At 58.0% G+C, this 20,013-nt stretch overlaps 1 protein-coding gene across 11 annotated transcripts in view; it reads right to left on the bottom strand.

Moving 5' to 3' along the window:
• Positions 1–20,013, bottom strand: part of ADGRB2 (adhesion G protein-coupled receptor B2) — a 118,119-nt gene that overhangs the window by 45,574 nt on the left and 52,532 nt on the right. For 10 of the 11 annotated variants that reach the window (XM_080379366.1, XM_080379367.1, XM_080379369.1 and 7 more), the window contains one exon: positions 16,359–18,685. The gene's annotated coding sequence lies outside the window, so the exon portion shown is untranslated. The remainder of the gene's footprint in view (positions 1–16,358; positions 18,686–20,013) is intronic. The other variant, XM_080379359.1, reaches the window with a different exon arrangement.

The raw sequence follows: 20,013 nt of genomic DNA, 5'->3' as shown, positions 1-20,013 counted from the left end.
CAGCCACCAAAATCCCCGTGCAGGAGCCATCAGCTCTCGCCGAGCCCCAGATCCCCGGCATGGAGCTGGGCAGGAAGCACAGGCGGTCTCTGAATTGGTTTAAAATGGAATTGGCAGGAGGAGAGACGTCCCCTCTCCCCTCTCCCCTCCATCACACCTTCCCATCACACATGAGATGCAGGACGCGTCTTTAACAGAGGAAGAAATGGGCTGCGGTGTGCTGCTGGGAGTGCATGGAGGGGGATCTGGGGACACCTCCCGCCCCTCGCAGGGTGTGAAGGCAGTGGCAGGTCCCATTCGACGCCTGGAATGGGGGCAAAGCACAGACCCACATTTGCCAGCCAGGAGACAGGCAAGGAAGGACTTTTTTCTTCCAAAATTATGGACCAGTTTTGAAACCTTCTCTCTGGTAGCACAGAGGATGGAGGTGACATCTTTGCTCATTCAGGGATGGCTGGCACCGACGGAAGCTTCTGGGGGATGACAGGGCATGCCGGCCACCCTGACAAGCTCCCTGCAGCCCACACCAGCCCATTCCCCTTCCCCTTCCTTCCATCCCAGTTTCCCTCATTCCCCAGAAGAATGGCGATGCACCAACCTCCTGGAGGCAGCAACCTGGGGCGCACCCCACGGCGAAGCCCCCTTGGAGCAGCATGGCCAGCAGCAGTGTGGCCCCATCCCCACGGAGACCCCCTTGCGGTCCCCAGCACAGGGAGGGGACCACTCCATCGCTCCACCCGGACATCCCTGGGCCAGCGGGTGCCGAGGTCAGGGTGGCACCGCCAGCCCCAGAACTGGCTCTGAGCTGCGTGGCGAAGCAACGCATGCAATTAGTAAATTAATTATCGAGCGGTAACGGAGATTTCATAGCTTGGAGCTGTCACATCAACAGTGTTTTGTCAACCGAGATGACGACTGGTAGAATTATTACTGCGGTGCTGGGGCTGAAAAAAGAGGAGAGAGAGACTTGCAGGGAGAGGGAAGGATAAAAATATAAAGGGAAGAGATAGGAAAGAACAAGATAAGTGGGTTTTGTTGCTAATGGAAGCTGGCACAGGGACAGAATCACAACTATTATAAGACAACACACTACACTACTAGTGGCTCTGAATGATCCTCTTAATTAACAAGCAGCACAAAAGGAGCCCCTGCCCACCTCCAAAAAACAGCGTCGCTGCTGAAGCATCATGTACAGTTCCATGTGCATCCAGACTGGGGCCAGTGATGTTCCAAAACACATGGCTGTGAGCTGGTGGGGATGCTCGGAGTGGAGGGGATGCTCGGAGCTGAGGGCAGCGAGCCCTTTGGATCCTTGTGTGGAACAGCCCCAGGCCCTGATGACAACCTGACGGCTTTGCCTCCCCTTGCTTTGAACATTTGCAGTTTGCACCCAGCGCTGCGGCAGCATGCCGAGCTGCAGGGACTTACCCAACAGGGGCACGGACAGGAGCACGCACAGGTCCCTGTCCCCTCCTGCCACCCCAGCCGGGGCCTGGGCAGGAGGGACACAGTGTGGTGTGGCCAGGGGCTGGCAGCAACAGGCAATTCTGGCACATCCAGAGCCGGTGGCTGCAGAGCAGTAACACCGGGACATGATTTCCCTTCCCCACCCTGCCCCATTTCCTTTTCATTTTCCAGGGCCAGATTTAAGCTGCGTATCCAATAATATATAAAAATAACACCCCACCCTCCCACTTGGGAAATTGATTCCTTCGCTTCCCACCCGGCTCCGGCTTTAAATATCCCCATTTAAATGCAGATTGTGCTGCCGCCCTGCCACAGCCTGGTGCAGAGCAGGAGCGGGTGGGTGCACAGCCATGCTGGGACCCCAACCCACTGCTGTGCTCAAGCCCAAGGTGGAGAGAGAGGATTCAGAGCAAATGCCTCCAACGAGGTCCTTGCAACGTGCTGATGCTCCTTCCCAAATCGGGCACCGGCTGCAGCGGCACGCCGGGGATGGCACTGCAATCGAAGGCCACCCTGCCCACGTTTTGCCATGGGAAGCCAGGCAGAGACCAAATGAAGCAGCAGGACTTGGATCCGATCCCCCCATATCCATCCCTGGAGCCTTCCAGCCCTGTGGGTGCTGCACCCTGGGAGGGACACTTCTGCTCCCCCCCCACTGTCCCCAGCACCAGGAGCAGCAGATGCCAGGGGGGATGAGGAGACGTGGGCAGCATGGCTGTGCCCTAGTTTTGCAGGGCAAAATCTGGAGGGGGAATCAGAGCTGTTGTGTGAGCAAATACAGCATCTGTGCCGACTGGCAGAGCTCACACCCACGGCCCCAAGCCTCCCCGTCTCCGAGCAAGCCTTCCCCAGCCCTCCCTGCATGCCAGCACCTGCCTCAGCGGAGAGAAACCAGACTGGGGGAAGAAGGAGCACGCAGCACGGGGGAGAAGGTGTGGGCTGGGATTTAAGGGTCCCTCAGGTCTCCCAGTTGCCTCGCAGGGAGGTCGGTGCACGGATGTGGCAACGAGCACCCGAGCATCATGAGCTGGGGGGGCTGCAGCGCCCGAGCGGAGCAGGGATGGGCAGCGTTGGCAGCGACCACGTATTGTAACTTCTGATGGGAGGGAAAAACAACGATGGGTTTGAAGAAGCCACCGCAGGGCTCCCAGAGGGACCTTTGCCAGCTTCTCAAAGTGCTTAATTCCTTCCCCTCGGCAGCAGCCAGAGAAGCCGAGATTCATGGCACTGCTCCCAAAATATCCCCCCTTGCCGCATAAAGAGGAATCGACTCCGGGCTGTGAAGCTCTTCCTCTAAGAGAAGTCCAACCCTGTGCTGCAGGGCTGAGCCTGATCCGCACACCCCCACACACACACCCCTGCCTCCTCCCAGGAAGATCCTGATTCCAAAACATCCCTCGGCGGGATGGGGACCAGCCAGGAGCGACACTGTGTCCCCCCCGGGGTGGCCAAAGGGAGCTCGCATGTTGCTGCCTGATGCTAGCAATGGCACTTGCCAATTTTGGGTGGAAAATCAGTCCTTATAGGAGCTTCTGGGAAGACCATCATCAGTGCTGAGGGGGGCTCCCAAATCCAAGGAACCCCAGCTCCTTGCCCCCCGGTACAGCTCTCTGTCCCAGCACTCCCTGATCCAAAATCACCTCCTCAGGCTGAGGTTGGAAGAAAAACATCGTTCTTGCTGAAATTAAGGAGGCAACAGGGTGAGCACAAATAGCATTTACATATTCAAGCGCCTTAATTCTATTTTAGCACCTCTTTGGCTATTTTTGTCACAACGGAAACACAACAGGAGGACAAGGCCAGAGAAAGGGCAAGGAACGGGCTTGAAATGTGGGGCAGAGGAAGAAAAAATAAATTCCAGCCCAAGCACAGGAACGACTGAGGATTCTACTCATCATAGGCACTGCCTTGAGTGTCTGGCTGTGCCCATGTCCCCCCACCACGCTGCTACTAATGAGATTAAACTGGGTGTGAAAGGCACATTTCCTCTGTACACAGTGGATTTATCCAAGGGGGTTTTAAATGGGGAAAATTCACCCCATTTAAAAAAAAAAAAAATATTAAAAAAGGGTGTAATTTGAACATCTGCTCATCCTTTTGGGCTAAACTGCTGCTTTCCATGGCAGGGTTCAACTCTGCACCCAAGTGTGGCATCTGAGGGGGGAGATTGGGAGGGGAAGATGGGGGGCTTTGGTGTGGGTGAGTGTCCGGCCGGTGCAACACAGCCACGCGCCAGCACCAGGGGCTGCACCGAGACCCTATCCTTGGAGAGGAGCCCCCCAGGGCTCTGCCTGCCCCAGCGCTGTTACCTGCTTGTGGCAGGGGGGCTCTTAAGTCCCAGAAGACCCCCTCCAACAAAAGGCTTAATGCTGGCAGCCAGGCAGGCAGCCTGCCAATAATTAACTAATTGATACTTCGCTGTGCTGCCAGCCCCGCTTTGCTCCCCACCCCGTAAATAAGCAGAACCCACTGAGGAAATGAGTGGGACAAAGGGACATAGATGCCACAGTCACCCCTATTCTGTGTGCAGCCCGGGGGGAGTGGAGCAAGCAGGGGCTGTGATGATGGGGTTGTGCCCACCATCCATGGGGCAGAAGTGCTCTCCTCACTGGCTGGCCGGGAAATGCAGCGGGACCCTCAGATCCAGGCACAGGGGGGATATTTCAGGGTGAGGGTAGCCCCACGTAGCCGGAGGGGACCAGCCGAGGCTGGCTCAGCAGCATCCTTGCCTGTTGCCAGGACAACGGGATGTGATGGAGTCATCTCCATCAGAGTGATCACAGGCACAGGGAGATGTTGGAGCGTGGGGGATGCAATTAGCCAGCAGGATTGGGGTGCTGGGGAAGGCCCCCCAGGCTGGGCTCCATATAAGCCCTTCAGAGAACCCCCCCAAGAGCTACCTGCACCATGCTGAGCGCAGCCCCGCTGGCCCCATGCGGACAGGGACGTGGCCCCATGGCACCGGGCACTGCGGGGACATCGGGAAAGCAGGATGGAGCAGGGAGCCCACAGGGACCAACCCCAGATCCCTAGGGAAGAACCAAGGCGCAGCACCAGTGCCAGGGCCCAGCTGCCCCATCCTGGCCCCTGCAGACACGGGGCAGAGGCCAGGGGCAGGCAGGGGGACTGTGGGGTCCTCCGCACCCCGCAGCATCCCACCACCCCAGGGAGAGGGGCTGGGAATGGCTGGAGGCTCCGGAGCAGCCATAAAGGTGCAGCTTCATTTCTTTGCTTTTGGTACCATGGCAACCTTTCCCACTTGGCTTAATTACAGAGCTGGTTGCTGCCTCCGTGGGGGGCGGGGGGGGGCTGTTTGCTTGCTGATCCCCAGAGCCAGGGCTGCAGGACCGGGAGCCAACAGGAACCCACGTGCTCCCAAGGGAGCTGCAGGGTCCTTGCCTGGCCCCAAAGGAGCATCCTCATGGAACAGCTCTGGTGCATGGCTGAGCTGATGTGCCGCTGCCATCCTATCCACGGCTGGCCATGCTGGGGGGACAGTGTCCACCCGGACTCTAGGGCAAAACCTGTTCCTGTGCCAGGGAAAAACCTTTTCCTCATTATGGCACAGCCACCAGGCACCAGTGCCCCCAGCACCTTGCCCCAGTTCACTCCTACCCTTGCTGCTCCTCAGACCTCACCACATACACCAGGGTGGCCCAGCCCAACTACACATCCCAACCGGGGTGCAAAGCAAGACCAAGGGGACCAGGTTTCCCCAGCGCAGGAGCCTGACGTGCCGGCACACGTGCATGCAGCAGGATGGTACACGCTTTCCCACGCTCCTCCCCAAAACACCCCAGGCTGCAGCTTGCACCATTGCTGGCTCAATATTTCCTCCCGCTCCTGCCAGGGTCATCGTGTTGCTTCGGTGTGAAAACTGGCTCTGGGCTGGCTTTTCCATGTGGGATGTGGGAAAGGTCCATCACACCAGGCAGCAGCTCAGCAAGAGGAGTGACGGCAGGGCAAAGCCTTGCAAACCCTGCAGCGTTTGCAAGCAGCCAGCACCGAGGCAGGCAAATCCCGAGCACTCACGGATCGAGTTAAAATGAGCAGCAACGAGACATCCCCAGCCCCGCAGCGATCAGGAAGGGAAGTCCCCTCACCAGGGCAGGCGAGCAGCTCTTCGTTACCGATTACAAACAATTACTCTCCCACTGCGGCTGACCCTGGCCCTGTGTCCAGGTGCCAGCTGGCCAGATGGAGCCTCGCCATGGCCGGCTGGTGGGGATTTAATAACCTTATTGATCTGCCAGACAGCCCAACATGCTGCACCCACTGTGCTGGAGCCCATGGGGAGCATTGGGCTGAGCCCATCCCCTCACCGGGGGCAGATCTGAGAACCCACAGGGACAGAGAGGACTGGGGAAGGAGGCAGTGGCAGGAAGGAGAGCATCTCTGGAGGAATGTTATTTAATGCCATTAAAAAGCGAGAGAAAAGGAGGTATAAAACAGCCCTTCTGAAACAGGGGGGAGCGTGAAGGAAAAAAAAGAAAGAAAAAAAAAAAAAAGAAGGAAAAATATATACAAAAAACCAACCCAACCCAGCAGCAGCAAGTGCTGGGCTTCAAAGGTCACCTCTGGGCATGAATTTTAATTTCACAGAAGAGTTTTGTTCATTTGTTAATTATTTTCAGATGAAAAGGGAGATATTCCTGCAGTGGGTGAGGAAAGGGCTACAGCAACATTTGAATTTCAAAGGCAAGCTGTTTGCAAGGAAAACAGAAGGGGAGAGGGGAGGAAGGACTTCAGGAGGACGGAGGGGCTGGTGAGGGTCCCCCACTGCCACTGGCATTGCCAGGGACATGCCAAGGGCATGGGGGCTCTGTGATAGACCCCAGCTGATGCCAGCCCTGGTGTGGCATGCACTGATCCCTCTCTCCTGTCCCCTTGCCATCACATACTCTGCTGCCTTCCCGAGCAACAGGGACACCAAGGATGAGTCCTGACCCCGGGATGTGGCACAGGCTGGGGGGAAAAGGGCCTTGAGGATGCTTCTACAACCAGCTACAAGCTTCCCACTTGGCTTAATTACAGAGCTGGTTGCTGCCTCCGTGGGGGGCGGGGGGGGCTGTTTGCTTGCTGATCCCCAGAGCCAGGGCTGCAGGATCAGAGCCAACAGGAACCCATGTGCTCCCAAAGGAGCTGCAGGGTCCTTGCCTGGCCCCAAAGGAGCATCCTCATGGAACAGCTCTGGTGCATGGCTGAGCTGATGTGCCGCTGCCCTCCCATCCACACTGTCCCCCCAGATTCCAGGGCAAAGCCTGTTCCTGTACGACTACAACGAAGGGGGAATTGCCTCTGCCCCTCTGCAGGGTCTGCAAAGGGTCTAACGCCAGGGGCAGAGGGGAGAAGAGAAGCAATGAGCAAGCTGGAGCCAGACAGGAGAGAAAATAGAGCGGGGGAAAATAAGCCGGAGAGCGCTTTCCTCCTCCTTTTAGTTTTTAAGGCAGCCGTTTGCTTTTTATGAAGTCGGAGGCCCGGGGAGGATGCGAGTGCGTTGCACATAAAGCACAACCAGGCGCGTTAGCCCCCAAGGGCCATGCAGCGCAGCAGTGCAGCGCTGTGCCAGCGTTACAGCCAGCACCCCCAGCACCCACCCCAAAAGGTGGCTGCTTTGGGATTGAGCACAACACACAGCATCCCTAGGAACCTAGAGGTGGGAGGGGAAGGGGTCCACAGCTCCCAGGACCCCCCCCCACCACCTGGACCAACCCATCCTGGATCATCTGCAATTTCTTTCGCTCAGCGGTTGCTTTTCTTTTGCAGCAGAGACATAAACCCCTGGAAAACGAGCCCCTGGAAAGGCTCCTGCCCACGGTGGGGGGCAGCCTCCGCTCCATGGGGCACAAATATTGACACTGCTGCAGTTACTCTTTGTGTGAAAGAAACGGAGTTATTTTTCCACTGCTGAAAGGAAACGTTTCCCTTCTGCAGATAAATGTGTTTATCCTAAAACAAGGGGAAGGAGGCAGGTGTTCTGGGGGCCAGAGAGACCCTGCGCTGCTGCCTCCTGGCTCTGGGGAAATCCTCTATTGAACTGCCAGGTTGGGCTGGTGCTTCGCTGCCCTGTGCCTCAGTTTCCCCAGTCATCAGCTGGGGAGGGCCAAGGCACTCTGCAGGCAGCCCGCGCACGAGGAGCTGAGAACGATCGTTATTTGGGAAGAGGAAGATTAGACCAAGGATTCATCATGATTTCATGACTACTCTTGATCTCCCCCTGAAGCTACCACAGGGATTTCGCTCTCAGCTCCTCCGCAGCGGTTCTGCCCTGCCAAAGCCAGGGAAAAGTCCAATTCCAACAGCTCTGAATCTGTTCTGATCTCCTAAAACCAAGCACATTTATGCATAATGCGGAATTAAACTGCAGCAGCTTGCTGGAGGAGAGCGTGGTACGCAGCAAAGGGTCTGGGGGCAAAGCAGCTCTCCCAGCAGCCGTGATCCTGCTGCCTGGGCAGGGGATGCTCACGCTGTCCTGCCTGCTTGCCTCTCCTGGCATCATCCCTCCCATCACCAGCAATGTCGGTGGGACACAGAGGCAGCAAAGGGACCTGATGATCTGCAAACCCCATCTGCTCACCCCCAGCCCCAGCCTTTGGGGATGCCAAGACCTGAAGCAGCAGCACAAGAGGCTGCCCCGGACCTGGAGGTGAAGGGCAGAGCCCAGGACACCCTGATGCCATCCTCACCCTTGCATTATCCCTGCGGCACAGGGACATCCAACCCCTCCTGGGGCTCCCAGCCTGCCCATCCTGGCGGAGTCATGCCCCAGTGCATAAATCACTTGTATTACCAGTTCCCCCTGGGCTCTTGCTAATAAGGCAGCAATAAAAAAATCAAGGGCCAAGTTATTAATAAAGCGAAGCAGCTCAGCAAAGCTGCATTCCCCTCCCAGCAGGATGGGAAGTCAATACAGACAAGCAAACCTGGCACGGTTTGAACGTCGCTGCCTGTACCAGCAGTGCCGAAGCTGGCCATGCCGCAGCTCCGCGATGGAGCCGCTGCAGCCAGAGCCTGTCCCCTGGTGAGCATCCCTGGCCGCGAGGCAACTGCTCCTGCCACCTCCACCAGCGCTCCTCCAGAGCTGCAGCATCTCACGATGTGCTGAAACGCTCAGTATTTTATGTGTCTACAAGAAAATACCAAGTGGAGTTTGCAAAGATTAGGCACATTTAAATGCAAATTGCGTTATTTCTGTCTTGAAAAGTGTCATTAATACATTTTCTGCAATTTGGAGAAATCAGTGGCAATTATTTTTTCCGAAACGAACCATTAGCCAACTTTCATTTGAAGGGGGAAAAATATCAAGAAAAATCATTCTATGACTGACACATTTCCTCTCAGGTCTCAGAGCTGTTGAGCTGCTTTCTCATACCAAGAATAATTTCTAAGGAAAAGAGCTAAAAAGTACTTCCAGGAGACGGATATATACGAAGCCAAGTGTCTTTTCTTTTGCTGTTTACTGAAGGGTTGCACCGACACGTGTGCATTTGGACCAGCCTGAGCTCCCACGCTCATCAGTCCCTGCCCAGGCATCACCGTGTGGCAGAGCCCATCAGCCGTGGCATCAGGGCTGCGTGTTTCTTACTGGACCTTCTAATGAGACAGGTCCCCAAACCTTTGTCAGCGTTTCGCAATGATCGTGACCACATGCTGACTACAGCGGAGGGTTTCTGGAGGGATGTAAAACACCGTAACGGAGAAGGCTGGGCAGGGGGCTCTGCCGCTGTGCTGGCACGTGCTCCCTGTGGTACCGGTACCCGAGTAACGCCCGACGATGAAATCCACACGTGCTGGTTTGAATTCAGCATTTGGTGTGATCTCCCAGCTGCTTTGCTGCTAAATGAAAGGAAAAGGAGGAAAAAGAAAAGATGATCTGTGGCGAGATTAAAAGAGAAAGGGAGAAAAAAAGGTACCGACTCTTATTTGATTCCTTGGGGTAAGAGTGAAGAGCCAATTTACATAATGCTGTAAGTGCTCATTAACTGATGTTAAATGACAGGCACCTGCCTATGGAGTACGGCAGGGATACCTGCTGACCTCTCCTCTCCCTGCCCGCGCTGCAAAGCCACACCATTAAGACACCTTCAAAGCAGCCCTCGCTCCCCGGGGAGGAACTGGGGCCAAGCTGGAGCCACTGGGCTGCCCACCCGACTCAGGGTTGGTCTCTCCCAGCACCGTGCCCAGACTGTGTCCTATTTTCCCCGATCTCCATCAGTGCCTCGCTGCAAGGCGGGGTCTGGCAGCCGGCGATGCCACGCTGATGAACACACCACGTCCCCCTCCAAAAGTAGGTGGGGAGAGCCAAAGTATGAGGCCAGAGCCACTGAGCTCCGCCTGAATGCCACAGTCCCCGGGACATCCCCGTCAGCATCACCCGCTGTGGGTTCCCAAAGTCTTGCAATGCCTCATTTCTGCTGGATAATTAGTGAAAACCCTCACTCTTCCTCCCCAGGAACCCAGGAGCTGACCCAGCAGCCCCCTGCCATCAGCGTGGAGGAGACAGGAGCCTCGGGGCTGGCTGTGTCCCGGGCCTGATCCATGCCCATCCCCCCATGGGATGCAGAGCACCCATCGATGCTCAAGAAGCACCTGCATGCTCTGGCACAGCCCTGCGGGCTCTGTACAGCTCTGGCTGAAGACATCCCAGGGCAGTGGCCAAAGGGGCATTGCAATTAGGCACAGCACCCTTTTTGCCATGGGACCCCCCACCACCCCACCCCATCGATTCCCAGCTGCTGCCAGATCCTCTGTTCCTGCACCTCGCCCGCAGCTGCCTCCCAGCCTTGCTGCCCAGCCCTGCCCATAAATCCCCATCCCTTCACCCAGAGCCCTGCTGCCATCACCTCCGCCGGGTGACAGAAGGCCGAGGGAGCGGGTGAGCAAAGGCAGGAGACAAACCCCCCCAGCAGCACCCAGCACAACCCAGTGAGGGGCCGGGTGGATGGAGCCACTGGCCAGCTCCACGGTCTTCCCGCTGGGATAAGCCTCGACCACAACAGCAGCTCCTCGCCTGTGATGGATGGGCCCTGCCATCCCTCCCGGCCCTTTCCTATCGACTTTTTTTCTTTAATACACATCACAAAACCCCAGCAGAGCAGCCTGCCACAGCCGGGCGGGTGCCCACACATCACCTGTGGGCAGCAGCAGGACGGGGGATTGCAACCGCCCTGCTCAGGGCGGCTGATGGATGAGGGCTGTAAAGCAACCCCAGGGTCAACAGCCTCTTGGCACGGCGAGCACAGAGCCCTGCAGGTCCCAGCCGAAGGGGCAGCGGCTGAAGATCAGCCCCGCTCCCCAAAAACCACCTGCAGATATCCCTGGGCACCCCGAAACACAAGGCTTTGCAGCCTGGTTTGCTCAGGAGGGCTGAGAGCATTTCCCCCAGCCCAAGGACTCAGGTCCTGCCTTCAGCAGAGCTTCGTTTACTCCAGCAATTAAATCCCCGCTCCTGGAAAGCGTCTCCTCTGCTGCTTCTCGCTTGCTCTTTGACAGTCAACGGCTTGCACCGGTAAAGCACCTTCTTCCATCCCAGCACAACCAAATTGCTCCTTATCAATCTCAGCCTCCCAGAATCGCATTCCGGGGGTGCAATGCCCCACGCGGTCAGGCTGTAAGGGTCTCTGGGGGTCCCCAGGGCCATCCCTGCTATCCATCAGCCACAACAAGCTGCAGGTAACACCGAACCAGCGTTCTTCGAAGGAGCCAGCTCTCGGTGCCGAGCGAAACCCGGCGCGCAGCTGTTTAAGGCCCATAAATTATGTTTGGGTTACCTGCTGAATGCTTAATCAAAATAGCGTATTTCACCCGACGGCTTGACTGATCTCCTCTCCATTTTTAGTAGCTTTTTTCACGTCCTCTTTTGCTCTGATATGGATCCAATATCTCCTGCAGCGTCCAAGGCCATAAAGATAAAAAATGGGGTAATTGTGGCAGAAGTTTATCGGTGGGAAAATACACGCGCACACAAACCAGCCCTGACAACTATTTTTCGGGCAGATGCTCTGCAGGGATAGACCCTCCGGCAGGAATCAATTCATCCTCTGGCTGTACCCGCTCCTGCCTGTGCTGCCAGGTGGCTGCCATCTCCGACGGAGGCACTGAGGTTTGAGTATTATGAGATGTCAGATGGGTGATCGGCAGCCAGCAGGGCTGGGGCAGGGGGTCTGCGAGCAGCCTGGCACCCCCTGAAATGCTGTCCCAAAGTGGCAAAGCAAGTGGGTTGGAAAAAAATCAGCTAGAGGAGAGCAGCCTCTCCAGCTCTGGCTCTCACTATCCAGGGTGAAATCTGGGGAGGAGAAAGGATGAAAGTGTGATTTTGAGGAAAGGAGCAGTTTGGGCTGCTCCCTCTGACACCGCCGGACATCCCTGGTCCTGTTCCACGAGGAGCAAGGTCCAGGCTGGAGCATCCCAGGGTGCCAGCTGGGTTTGCTCCCCTCCGGCTTTGAAGGATTTTGACTTTCCCAAGGCACACAGCTGCTCACCACGGCCATCAACCCTCCGGCACAGGGCCTGATGGGCAGCTCTGCTGGGAAGAGCCGACACATCGCCCAACATGCCAGCACCTCCCGACCTCCCTCCGCTTATTCCACCGATAAGCAAAAGCCCATAGTTAGCAGCCAGCAGCACCCACAGCTGCTGACGAGCGAGACGCGCTTGCTCCGCTTTGTGCATCATCAAGCAAGTTGCCAGCGAGGCCCCAGTGCCTGACTCGTTATTGCCACGCTGATGCCGGAGTCAGAAATAGCCCGGCGCGGCATCGCAGGCAGCAGGGGGGAACCGCAGGCAGCAGGAGGGATGGGAGGCTGATTTATAAACACGGGAAATTTGTTATGTCCGACGCATTGATGGGAAATGGAGAGAAAGCCCCAAGATGGGCTCTTCAGAGAGCCGCTCTCTGTCTAGCGCTGCGCTTTAAAGTATATTCAAAATAACAGCCCAATAAATTAAGAGCCGCCAGGCAGCCCGCGGAGCCGAGCGGCGCGGCAAACTGATCTGCTCAGGCTGCTTCCCTGCTCCCGTCGCTGATTTGGTGACAGTGTCAACATGCTGCAGCACGCACCGGCATGCTTGCACCGATTTCCCCCAGATGTAATTTGGCCCAGGACCAAGCCCCTCTGGCGGAGCTGGGATCTCTCCCAGCAGCTGATGGGGGACCCTCTCCTCCCCCTGCTCTCTCCTGCACCATCCCCATGCTGTTCCCCAAGTATTTCTTGCACCTCCCATCAGCATCGTGCCTGACCTGGAGAACAGCGCTTCCTCCCAGCGCGAGCATCCAAACACAACGATCCCCCCGCAACTCCATCGGTGCCCCACGAACCCCCCCTCGCCTCATGGCACGGAGCCCTGAGCTCCGGTGAGCAGCTCCATGGATAAGGTACGCTGCTAATTAAACCACAACTGACTACAGCTACATTACAATTAAAAGACAATTAGCTGTGCAAGCTAGTGCGTGGGACCGATGAGCACACTTTGGCAGGGAGACAAATCCCCCGTCCCTCCCAGCCGGGGCTGCAGCAGCCGGGTGGCTTCTCCCCACGGGCTTACAGACTGGCAGCTCCTGGCTACCAGCCCCCTCATCGGCTGGGAAAACACTGGCTGCACCCCAGCACCCCCACGCCAAAACCGAAGCCGCTCCCCCACCCACACCCCTTTCCGGGGGGGGGGGGGGGGGGGAGGGGGTTGCCCCCAGCTAGAATTTAACTAAATCCCACCCAGCGCCTCCCCACCACCTCTCCCATTGCACCAGCACGTTGAGCACAGCGCCGGCTTATTGTTCCCCTTTTAATTTCTTAACTCCTAATGACTGTGTTATTAAGCCTGTAATATCCAGTTAAATTGTGCATGTCCTGCTGGATGCCGTCCTGCAAGGAGGCGAAGCTCCAGGCAGGAGAGCCGGGGCTGAATGGGTGCAGCAGCATCATGCCGGGGTGACTGCACCGGTGGGCGCTTCCAGGGGTGAAGGTGGGCAAGAGGGACCCCAGGGCTGAGCAGGGAGACACTTTCCTTTGCCCCCACCCCCACCCCAACCTGGGAAATCCCCCTTTTCCATTTACAAAAGGTGGATTTGAGCCTGGGAATGGACAGGGGCACAAGGCAGCATCAAGGGCAGCTCCAGACATGGGCTCCGGCTGGGGGGATGAGGAGGGATCGGCCACGTGCTCACACCCAGGGCAGGATGGAGTGATGGACCAGGCAAAGCCACGCTCGGTGCTGGCACCGCCACCCCGTGCCGCTGGCTGCCAGCAGTCTGCCGCTGCTGTTCGCTTCCCAAGCCCAGCAAAAACCTCCCCGGGTTTCACACCAAGGCAACCGGAGCTGCTTAAGCTCACAAATTCGGATTTCCCTTTTTTTTTTTTTTTTCCTGAATAAAGAAGAGATCCCGCGAGCTCCTCCAGCAACCGAGATTATCAACAATTTATCAAAAACCACAACACGCCAGCCCTTTTCCCCCACGCCAAGCCCCAACGCGCTCTCCCCCCGCCACCCCCGGCTCTCCAGCGGCGTGGGTTATGGCAGCGCGATTGGATCAGGCAGGAATCGCTTGGCTTTGCTGGATCTTTATGCAAAAGCTTCACGCTAATTCGGTTTGATCCTCACTTGCCGGGGTCCCAGCGGAGCGGCAGTGAGAGGATGACTGCGGGAGATAGGCAGGGATGGGGCCGCAGGTGCTGGGCGAGGAGCAGGGATGTTCTTGGAGAGCAACGCGAGCTGACAGCCGGCTCCCACGGGATGCGGGGACCCGCGCTGGGAGATGCTTGGGCGGGGAGGAGAAAACCAGGCTTAAAGGCTGATAATTAAAGCCCTCCTGTCAGGGTATTAATACCTAAATGCAACCAGCGAATGCATTAGCAGGGATCCCACTGGGGCTGTTGTGCTGTTTTATTTGATGGGTTTAATTAATTTATTGCTCTGCACACAACTGCTTCCCAACCGGTGGCAAACACATTCAGCCACGTCTTTCACAAGAGTGGCCCTGGAAATGGCTCCACCAGGCTCAGGGACCCCCACAGGGGCCCAGGGATGACCCCAAGCTGTCCCCTCACCACTCAGGGGCTGCAGCCTGGCTTCCGGCACACACCACTCACCCACCTTGGCTCCCCCAGCTTGGCCACTGTGCTCCGGCAGTCGTGGTCCCCAGGTCTCAGTGGCCCATTGCAGCGGCCCGGTGGCCCAGCTTGGCTGTGCACAGCCCCACAGGGTTCCAGTGCAGCGACTCAGCTGCTCTGAGCTCCCCACTGTGTGCTCAGCCCTCTCCAAACAGGGCAGGAACATCCTCCACCTCCACCATCACCTTCCTCCTCACGCAGCACAGCTGGGCTCATGGGTGGGGAGGTGGGGAGGTAACCCACACCCACCCACCTGCCCAGCCCTGCAGCGGCTGGCTACCCTCGTTAGGGACTCCCCTTGGGAGCACTCCAGTGCTTCATGGTGTCCTTAACAGGGTGGCCCTGTCCTTGCCCAGTGCTGGGCTCACCTACCCTGGGCTCACCCCCAAAACATCGAGAGGACAGGGACACCCAAAGGACCCATCCACCCACCCAGCACCCCCCTGTGGCATCACCTGCACCCGGCATCCCCAGGCTGGCACCTCCACCCCCCTTCATCTTTCTCCTACAGTCACCTAAGTGCCTCTCCCCACCCCCAGAGCAGCCAGAAGAGACGCTGGCCCTGCAATGGGGCCAGGCGAAGGCAGGGCCACCAAGGGCAGGATGGAGCTGGGGCCACCACAGGCCATGTCACCGCAGGGCATGGCCCCAGATTCCCAAGGGGATGACAGCATCATGCACCAGCATCACTCCTGGTGCTGTCCCAGCACGTGGGGTGCCAGTGGCTTCTGTGCCGCTTCATGTAGGGCATGAAGCTGCAAAGGCTCCAGGGCTGCCTCTGCGCCCGGTGGCGAGGGACAGGGATGGGGAGAGTGGCACTGTGCAGGTTTATTTATGACACACCAGGAAGGAAATAAAAGGCATCTATAAATTATATGATTTCTCCCACCATGCTGGTAACAGGAGCGAGGTGGCTGGCGGTGACAGCCGGAGCCTCCGAGATGCCAAACCAGCTGTGCTGCCTGCCGTGATGCCAGCGCCAGGGCCACCCCCGTGTCCCCCAGCTCTGCTCCCCTCCGGCTGCCTGGGCGTGCTCGGGGCTGCACCCACCCCAGGGGGAGCATCCCCACTGCAGGGGGCTGGGGCACCCACCGAGGCTGAGCTGCAACTTGGCTCTTGCAGCCGGGGGTCCCCACCATCCCCACTGCCCCCACCACCGCAGCCATCCCGCTCCCAGCCCGGGGACAGCGGGAGGAGGCTGCAGTGCGAGGTCAAGTGATGGATGAGCAAAGATGAAGGTCCCTGCCTTGTCGCTTCGCCGTGGTGAGGAGCATCCTGGAGCATATTTATGGCTGCCATCCTTTACACACCAGAAGCTGTTACCTCCAGGCACATGCAGTCCCAGCAGCCTTTAGAGGACGATAAATCATCGCTTCCGATGTGACAGCGTGGAGACAGCATGCAGGAGATGGGGACCAGTGGTGGGCACTGGGACCAGCCAGCGCCGGGTCCCCATCCTGAGCCCTGGCCATGCCTCCAGACATGACGAGCCACCTCACCCCACCCCAGAATCACACACCAGGCAGTCCCTGGGCTGCATGCACACCCCCTGGTCCACACACATGCATGCACAGACACGCATGCACGCTTCCCAACACACACACTCGGGTCCCCCTTACTTCATCCTCCCTCCCATCATCACTGGCCACACTACGGGGGAAGATGTGAGCAGCCACAGTGGCCCCCTTTCCCTCTCCTCTCTCCCAGGCTCCCTGAGGAGCAGCGGGCAGATGTTTGCTCTGTGACAATCTGCGTCCTGCTGGATTCGATAATAATATCAATTACCCCAAGCTTTCATCCACGGAGCTCTGTGCTCTCTGGAAATAGGGATGGATGGAGCCTCTTCACCACCAGCCGGAGGGGCAGGGGGTCCCACGCAGTGGCCCTGAGGATGCCAAGCCTGGTGACAGATGGGGAGGTCACAGGGAATTAGTGGCAGAAGGAGCAGGGAAAGCCTGGGGCTGGATTCTCTCTGGGAAACAGGAAAACGCTGCAAAATTCTTCGTTTCCAACCTCAGCTGGAGGGGAAGCCCTGAGCTCCGCATCAGTGTGCATGGGGGAGAGTGGTGCTGCGGGGAGTTGCTGGCCCCAGGCACGGGTTGCTTGGCAGATGGACACCAGTAGCTCCTTGGCAGGGCACTGCCACCGCATGAGCCCACCTAACTGCTGGGTGGGAGCATCCATGCTCAGCCACCCACTGCACCCCAGCAAGTGCCCCAGGCACTGAGCACTCGCTGCCTCGGGGCATCCCTCTCCCTTTGGGCTGGATTGTGCAGTCCTGGCTGGCTGGAGTGAGGGGTGAGGTGGGATGTGGGTGGTGAACACCCCAAACCTCCTCTGGAAGCCCGGCTCTAGCCTGGGGACACCCTCACCACCACGGGCAGGTCTGCCTACTCCCCAGGCTCCTTGTCAAGGGGGCATCTTTTCTTTTTTTTCTTTTCCACGCGTGTTATTATTTTGGCAGAGCTGGAGTCAAGTAGCTCAATTAAGCAATAACTGCCTCTGTACAGCTGCCCACACAGCCTGCGGTAAATAATTAAATGCTGAAATAATACAGCAGATGGGAAGCAGCACTGAGAGAGATCCGAGAGGAACCCGAATGGCTCCTGCCATGGCAGCAGCTGCACAGGGCCTGGGATGCTGCCCGCGGTGCCACGCGTCTCCCGAGCCATGGCCCCGGCTGCATCCAGCACCCCGCAGCTCTGGCTGGCCGTGCTGAGCAGCTGGAGGAAGGCATCCTGCAAACGCCACGTGTGGCTGTGGCTGTGGCGTGATGTGCCTCCAGATGCCCTGCTAGCAGGGGGTCTGGGGGTACCCCAGGGGTACAGAGATGGAGACATCCCTCCCCAGCTGACATTGGCAGGGACCATCCTGACTGACCCCACTCTGGCAGCCCCCATGTCCCAGCACCACAGTGCTGGCTCCTTCCTGCCATCCTCATCCCTGCCTGCCACTAGAGCAGCAGGACACCAAGCCCCAAAAATGGGGGAAATTCCCCCCCAGATCCCTGGCTCCCGCCCCGCATCCCCCTTCCCGAGGAGGCAGCAGAGCGGGAGTGACGGCACATGGAAAAGCATCATGGAAAATTTTAACCAAGCCCCACTATTGATCTAGACGCGAAGCACTTACCCAAGCAAGCCTGCCGCTCCGCTCGCAGATCATCTGCATTTATCTACTTCAACCAAGTACAGGAGCATCATTGAAAGGCCTAATTACCAGCCGTTGATAGATAAATATTAATGCCAAACCCCCAGGAATAAAAACATGGTTTGATGCTCGGGTTCCTCGGCAGGAGAGCCTCACCTGTGCGTGGTGTGACAACCTGTGCCACGAAAGCCGGTGCAGCTGCTTTGCTGTCCCAGCAAGAGGCAGCAGCGATGGCTGGCAAGGAGCCGGCAGCGCCCAAGTACCGCGTGTGCCAGGTTCCCCGGCTGCACCCCGGCACAGCCAGCAGCAAGGGCAGCAAAGGCAGCCAAAGCCTTTTCAAAGCGCTTGGTGCGTCACGCAGCCGCGGCAGTGCCCAGATCCCAGCACTGCCCAGCTCTCATCCACCTCCCTGGAAGCAGAGGGAGCCCTGCAAGCCTCCAGCCCCTGGCCAGGGCCCTAACGAACCTTGAGAGCTGTCATTTCCAAAGGACTGGAAGTGTTGATGTAAGCGGCTGGTTGGGGTCGATGTCTCAGTGTCCACAGGCTGAGGCTGTTGCTTTATTAAGATCTCGGAGGGCACTGGCTCCCACGAGGCAGCCGGAGCATCCTCTCCATATTCACATTTCCATCACATCCTCCTCAGACAGTACCGGCTCTACTCCTCCATCTGCTTAAATGCCACCTCCAGAAGGGATTGGCGCGGAACATCATCTCCCCTTGTCATTTGTTTCCCATCCTTCCCTCAAGGATTCACCCAATTGATCCTTGGAGTTCACAAAGGCTTTGGACTTTTGGGGATCCAAGAGCAAGGCAAAATGTGTCCACCTGGGGCTGGGGCAGGGGATGGTCTCAGAACCTCCATGGGTTGCTTCAGGTTGGGTCCCTTGGCCACGCCGGAGCTCCCACGCTGTGTCCCTGCAGCCTGGCTTGCCCAGGGATGCGCACCCAGCTGGGCACAGGCACCCCTGCAATGAGGGGAGAGAAAAAAAGTCCCATTTCTTAAGACAAAGGGCACCTGTTCGGGTCTGTAACAGCTCGCCCCAGACAAGGCTGTGGTGTCCAACCCCAGATGTCACCCACTTGGGCACAGCCCTGGGGACGGTTCCACCCCAGGCTCACAGCCAGGAATGGCTTTGCTGCTGCTTATTTTCTGAGCGTGAATTGAATCTCAGCTGACAACAGGCTTTTCTACAAGATCTACCTGCCCAGCGTCTGGCAAATCAGATCTGTAAAATGACCCCAGGAGACATCTGCCAGATCTTCATCTCCTCGATTATCAGCTCCTGGCCAATTTCAAAACAGCCTTGACACACAGCTCTGAGCTGCATTTGGAGCTTAATTTCACACCCAGCCCAGCCCTGTTGGAGCAAGATGCAATCCTGGGATGAACTGGGATGAGCTGGGATGCTGTCGGTGTCTCCCCGTGCATGGCTGGAGATGCACACACACATGCACATGTGCTCCTCGGTGCGTGCACAGCCAGTGGCTCTGCTGCATGCTCTGATGGCCAGGGGGGCTCCATCCCTTGGCCAGACCCTGTGTCACCTCCCTGGCCTCGCACCCACCTGCTTTTTGGGGACCACGTTGACGCACCGCCCCCAGCACCCTGTTCCCCTCACTTCTGCTTGCTGGAAGGGTGGTGGAGGCGGAGGGGGGGACCCAGCGCAGCTGTAGCTGGCAGGGGATGTGACAGGGTGTTACAGCCTGTACCCCCCCCGCCCCCAGCGTGCTGTCAGGGAGCGTTTTTCCTGGGAGCTGCTGAATAATTTGCATCCGCCAAGACGCAGCTTCTGGGCCATGTTTGTCAAAGTCAATCTGCAGCTCACTGCCTCCGGAGATTCAAACACGATAGCGGCATCAAGCCTAAACGACATGCATGGTGATTGCTCCGGCATGGCCCCCCCTCCCCGTGCTGGCTTGGACCCGCAGAGCTGGCCCCCAGCGGCATTGCAGAGCTGGGCTGGTGCTGGGGACCTTCTGTCCATTCCATACAGCCCCCTTTGCCCTCAACCCCACGGCTGAAAAATCTTGGGTCCCAGCATGGAGAGAGCCACTGGCTGGTGGGTGCCGCAGGGTTGAGGTTTCCCCGGCCCCCTGGCCCCGCTCCTAGATGAGGGCTGTCACTGGAGTCAGCCGCAGTGCTCAATGAGATGCACCAAGGGGATGAAACGCTATTTCCAAGCAGAAAGTGCAGGAGCATCACCCCCAGCTCCAGCATCAGCCCTTGTGTGCCTGCCCACGGTGCATGCCAGGAGCTGGTGCTCAGCTCCCACCTCGCCCTCCCTCCCCGGCA

Source organism: Falco punctatus (genome assembly GCF_963210335.1).
Source record: "Falco punctatus genome assembly, chromosome: 3".
Classification (NCBI taxonomy): Eukaryota; Metazoa; Chordata; class Aves; order Falconiformes; family Falconidae; genus Falco; species Falco punctatus.
Note: the sequence above shows the minus strand (reverse complement) of the source record. Positions and strands in the feature narration are given on the sequence as shown.